General features: G+C 42.4%; 1 pseudogene; it reads right to left on the bottom strand.

Moving 5' to 3' along the window:
* Nucleotides 1-3,400: 3,400 nt before the first annotated feature.
* Nucleotides 3,401-4,218, bottom strand: LOC123940047 (annotated as a pseudogene).
* Nucleotides 4,219-6,242: the final 2,024 nt, after the last annotated feature.

Here is a 6,242-nt window from a genome sequence, read left to right as displayed (position 1 = left end):
AAGCAACAAGTCTTGGCAAGGACATGGAGAAAAAGGAATGCTTGTGCACTGTTGGTGGGAATGAAAACTGGTACAGCCATGGAAAACAGTACGGAGAGGTATACATGGCTGGCTCTGTCAGTTAAGTGTCTGCCTTCGGCTCAGGTCATGGTCAGGGGGTCCTGGGATTGAGCCCTGCCAGTGGGCTCCCTGCTCAGCACAGAGCCTGCTTCTCCCTCTCCCTCTGCTGCTCCCCCTGCTTGTGCTCACTTGCTCTCTCTCACTTTCTGTCAAATAAATAAATAAAAGCTCTAAAAACAAACGAACAAAAACAGTGTGGAGATTCCTCAAAAAATTAAAAATAAAGGGGCGCCTGGGTGGCTCAGTGGGCTAAAGCCTCTGCCTTCGGCTCAGGTCATGATCCCAAGGTCCTGGGATCGAGCCCCACATTGGGCTCTCTGCTCCGCGGGGAGCCTGCTTCCTCCTCTCTCTCTGCCTGCCTCTCTGCCTAGTTGTGATTACTCTCTGTCAAATAAATAAAATACTAAAAAAAAATTAAAAATAAAACTACCATATGATCTAGTAATTCCCCAAGAATACAAAAATACTAATTTGAAAAGATATATACATCCCTATGTTTATTGTAGCATTATTAACAACAGCCAAATTATGGAAACAATCCAAATGTATATCTACAGATGATTGTATAAAGAGATAAATACACACACACACACACACACACACACAGAGGACTATGACTCAGCCATAAAAAAGAATGAAATTTTGACATTTACACCAACATGGGTGGATCTACAGAGTGTAATGCTAAATGAAATAAGCCAGTCAGAGAAAGACAAATGCCACATGATTTCAATCATAATCATTTTTCAGTTTTAGAAACAATTGAAAAAAGACAAAAAGAAATAAACCAAGAAACAGATTCAACTATAGAGAACAAACTGACGATTACCAGAGGGGAGGCGGGTACAAGTATAGGTGAAATAGGTGAAGGGGATTAAGAGTACACTTACCATGATCGGGGCGCCTCGTGGCTCAGTAAAGCCTCTGCCTTCGGCTCAGGTCATGATCCTGGGGTCCTGGGATCGAGCCCCAGTCGGGCTCTGTGCTCACAGGGAGCCTGCTTCCACCTCTCTCTCTCTCTCTCTCTCTCTGCCTGCTTGCTGTCAAATAAATAAAAAAATAAAATCTTTTTAAAAAAAGAGTACACTTATCATGATGAGCACTAAGTAATGTATAGAATTGTTGAATCACTATACTGTACACCTGAAACTAATATAAAACTGTATGTTAACTATACTGGAATTAAAATTTTTAAAAAATTGTTAAAAATTTCATGATGGCAGAGGATGGGTGGTGGGCCTGGGTGGCGCAGTGTGTTAAACATCGATTTTTAGTTTTGGCTCAGGCCATGATCTCAGGGTCATAAGATAGAATCCCATATCTGGCTCTGTACTAAGTGTGATGTCTGCTTGGGATTCTCTCTCCCTCTTCCTCTGCCCCTCCCCCAACCTACCTCCCCCTCTCTCTCTCTAAGTAAATAAATATATATACATATTTAAAAAAAAAAAAAAGTAATTTCAAGATGGCAGCAGACCACTACACCAAGTATGAAGCCCTTCTGAGCACAGAGTCACAGGTATAAGATATGTGTGTCATGGAAAGCATTTAGTGAATATCCTGAACATGGTATGGCAATGAGGCAACAAGAGACACAGATGGACACACATATTGTACTTTTCTCATTTGTTCATATGCATGTTCCATTGTCTTATCAGACTTCACTTACAAATCACAAGCTCAAATATAAATTGTTAAGCATTTCAAAAGGGCAAGAGCAGAACATTAAACCAAGTGCAAGGCCTTTCTGAGCGTAGGTCACATGCTCATTAAGCCAACCCTGTTCTCACTTTCTAATTCATACCTTCTGGCCTCAAGCAATAAAAAAAATTTTTTAATTTAATTTGTGATCCTTTCTCCTATTATTTTTTTAATCTTCTCAAATGACTGTCAAATTTAATCATAAATATTCCAAACTGCAATGAGTTTTATCATCTTTTCATTTTTTTTTTAAATATTTTATTTATTTGACAGAGAGAAATCACAAGCAGGCAGAGAGGCAGGCAGAGAGAGAGGAGGAAGCAGGCTCCCCGCAGAGCGGAGAGCCCGATGCGGGGCTCGATCCCAGGACCCTGAGATCATGACCTGAGCCAAAGGCAGAGGCTTTAACCCACTGAGCCACCCAGGCACCCCAAGTTTTATCATCTTTTCAAATCAAACAAGCAAACAAATGGATCCACAATTTATATTACCTGTTAATTTTTCCTATATTAAATGTCTACTATAGTGGTAACCCATTAGAGTACTTAACCCTTCCAAATAAAGTTTATAAAATCACCTCATTAATCAGTAGCTTCCCTTTTGATTTTCTTCCTTAACTAAACAAACTTAATGCTTAAGATTTTCCACTTTGGGCTCTAGCAGCACTTAGTGCTACACTCAATTCCAGACTTCTTTAGTTATAGACAAAGGAATGTACCCTTTCTGTATTCTTTCAGAACAGTGTTGAAAGGCAATATCACCTACCATATTAGGTACTTTCTTGTAAGGACTACTCTATTGCATGTATCTCAAGTCCATTTTATAAAAGTCACACATTAACTCATCATCATTGTGTGTTCCATTAGAATAAGATTTCTTAACCAGGAATTACCAGAAAGCCTTGGAGAAGAGTAAGGGGAGTCATCAATGAAGGCCCCTAAGTTGAGAGACCCAGAATTTTTCTAAAAAGAAAAGCATAGCTTTAGAAGATGTGTAAATGGGTTTATGATCCCCCACACCTTCAAAATTTTAAGTATCACCTCCCTGCATTCTCTTACTTTATAAAGCTTTAATGTATGAAATTAGTCAGTATAATTTGACATCATCCAGTATCTAATCCTGTTTTCCAAAGTTCTGGTGTCTCTAGTAATTTTATAAGCAGAACTAGACACTTGGATTCTACTTTTGTATTTTTAGCATACAAATTTTTTAAAAGATTTTATTTATTTATTTATTTGTCAGAAAGAGAGAGTACATGCACAAGCAAGGGAAGTGGCAGGCAGAGGGAGAAGCAGGATCCCCCTGAGCAAGGAGCCTGATGCAGGACTTAGTCCCAGGACCTCATGACCTGAGCCGAAGGCATACGCTTAACTGACTGAGCCACCCAGGTGTCCCTTTAGGATACAATTAGACATACATTTCTAGCACTTAAAAGATTTTAAGTGTTGTCAAATATATTTGGATTATATCTTAACTCACAGTACTTCACACAATTCATGATTTTAAATAAAAACAAATGAAATCAATCTGCATTTCTAAGCCTAAATATATTGTGATAATGACACTTGCAATTGTTTAGAAATTACTGAAAAACATGTCGTTTTCTTGAAATGAACTTAGTGTAAAAGGTCAGCCAAGAGCTCCTTCTGAGGAATATCTATATCTGGTGACTTGGTGACCAGTATTCAGCAAAGCTGGCAAAATCCAGGAGAACACAGCAGCAAGTTCTGTGCAAGGCCCATGAGCTGGAGCACAATCAGTGAAGGTACTGTCACAGCAGCTGGAATCATCAACACTGATCCCGCAGGAACAAAGTATGTAACATATGTCTGAAAATAAGACATTCCAATTTTTTGCAGAGCAAAAAATCTCCACTTTAATAAATTAATGACACCAGCTGAGATAGGCAGAATCAAGTGGTGCAGTGAGGTTAAGAAACTACAGGAGCCCCATCAGTAGCTAACTGGTTTCTGAATGGAAAAAACCTTCTCCTGAATGTGTTGCCCTATGCTAAAATTCCAGAGAACAACAGATATGAAGATCCACAATGGAAACTGAATCCAGAACAAGACAGTGGCTTTCAAAGGGTGGCAATTATCCAGATTATACAGCTCTGAAATAAGCCTCTGCATATTCCTAAACAGGCTCAACCCCCTCAGCATGGAGCCTGAGGCTGGGGCTCTATCTCAGACCTTGAGATGTTGACCTAAGTCAGAATCTCGAGTCCTCGGCTTAACCAACTACGACACCCAGGTGCCCCAAGTCTCCACATATTCTTTAGATAAGTGAGTCTAGAAGTCTTTTGGACCACCTCAACTGATTTGCACGAACTGCAGCTTCTTGGTTAAGATGCCTTGCAACGTTTATTTCTGCCTGCAGAGTTGGCCAGGATGTCATGGTGGTAGGCACATGACAGGGACACAGTGGTGAGGCCGATGCAGGCCCACCTGGACTGACCTGAGGCGGTTATGCACACCCAGTAGCAACTCCAATGCGCTCTGCACCTGTGCCAACCTTAACTGCTGCTAGGGCCCCCCAAGCCAACTGCAGAGACGGATGCCACCACCCACACCAGCAGAGCAGAGTGATTAATACTGCCAGTTGAGGATGGTGCAAGCAGTGGGCCCCAAACCCTGAGCTTCACTGTAGGCAGTAGCCGCCACCACCTATAGACAAGCCAGCACATCATACCTGCCCTGATGCTTTCTTCGTGATGCTTCTGCACATATAAACCACACTGCCTAGAGTAGTAAACTAAGGATGAATGGAAGCGACCTGGCTCATGACACTGGGAGAACAAGTTATTGGCTAAAAACAGATGTTCTCATCTTTTCCACTCAAGCCAAGAAGACTTGAGGTGAGGCCTAGACAAGGATAAGGATGTAAATGTTAGTTATCTTAAAAACAAACAAACAGGGGCACCTGGGTGGCTCAGTTGGTTAAGCAACTGCCTTCTGCTCGGGTCATGATCCTGGAGTCCTGGGATCAGGTCCCACGTCGAGCTCCCTGCTCAGTGGGGAGCCTGCTTCTCCCTCTCCCTCTGCCTGCCTCTCTGCCTACTTGTGCTCTCTTTCTGTCAAATAAAAACACAAAAATCTTTTAAAAATTAAAAAAACAAACAGAACTTCAGGATGAATTGAATGCCTAAATTCAAAACAACTGCTTGGGTTTCATGTATTCTTTTATTGTCCCAGTGAATATCTATTAACAACAAATTGCTAAAAAGATGCTGAATATTTAACTATAAACAGTTACGTATAGTTCCTATCCTTATGCAAGTTGAATAAATGGGCAATGAATGACAAGTCAATGCCACAAGGGGAACCAAAGGAAAAGTGCCTGCATGGCAATAGGCTGTACAAGGCAGGTTATTAAGGGGGCTTTGGGGACAGACAAGGCTTTCTGGAAGAACTCATCTCTACAATGAGACATGCAGCATGAGTAAGACTAGTGGGCCAGGAAAGACTGCTCTTGACAAACTAGCATGGGCAAAAGTAGCAAGATGAATTACAAGGAAATGAAAGAAAATTCAACAGAGGTGACACTAGAAACCATATGGCTCTTTAAAGACCAAACATCTTGAGGAGATTGAACTCCATCTTAAATATAGTGGGGAGTCATATAAGAGTTTCATACTCAATCATATTTATCACTTGAAGAACATAAGGGAGTGGAGTCTGCGGTCAGAGTAGGTACTGGTACACAGTTCACAGAAAGAGATTAGGTATTAGGCTATATGGAAAACAGTGGGGTTTGGACGTGAACAAAATAATTAAAAGGCAGAAGTGACAGGATGGGTGACTGACAGGGCATGGAAAGGCGGGGGAATAAAAAAAAATCAATAAGGAAAATTGCCCAGACTTCTGGCTCGATAGCTGTGTGGATGCCAATCCCATTTCCTGAGGGTTGAAGAGTCAGAGGTAGCCAGACAAAGAGCCTGGAGATGAATATTTCAGATATCTGGAACTTCCCTAATATCCCGTTAATCCAAAATGAGCTTCCTATTTTGGCTTTAATGGCCCCACCAGATGGCTCTGGGCAGCAGGTCGAAGGCTTGAGCCGGCAAAACCAAGGAGCTTCTTCTCACACAAGAGGGAGCCCGCGAGTACAATCTCAAAGTCGGGAAGCTGCAAGACTAAAATTAACAGGAAGCTTTTGAACGCCGTAATATACCCACCCTTAAAGATCTCGCAGCGGCTCCACCCCTAAAAGCCAAAGACTCTCGGCAAAAAATCGCCCTCAGGTCAACGCGCGAACTAATGACTCCGCCCCTCTCCGCGGAACCCGGGAGAGGTAGACGCCCGGATGTGAAGTCTCGGAGTGAGTCACGTGAGCTAGCCCCGTTCCGCGGGACTCCGCGGCGTCCCCCGCCGCGCCGTCGTCTCACGTGACCGCCTGCACTGCAGCCAGCCAATGGGTGAGCG

This window comes from Meles meles, chromosome 4 (assembly GCF_922984935.1).
Source record: "Meles meles chromosome 4, mMelMel3.1 paternal haplotype, whole genome shotgun sequence".
Lineage (NCBI taxonomy): Eukaryota > Metazoa > Chordata > Mammalia > Carnivora > Mustelidae > Meles > Meles meles.
This window is presented reverse-complemented; position numbering and strand designations above follow the sequence as displayed.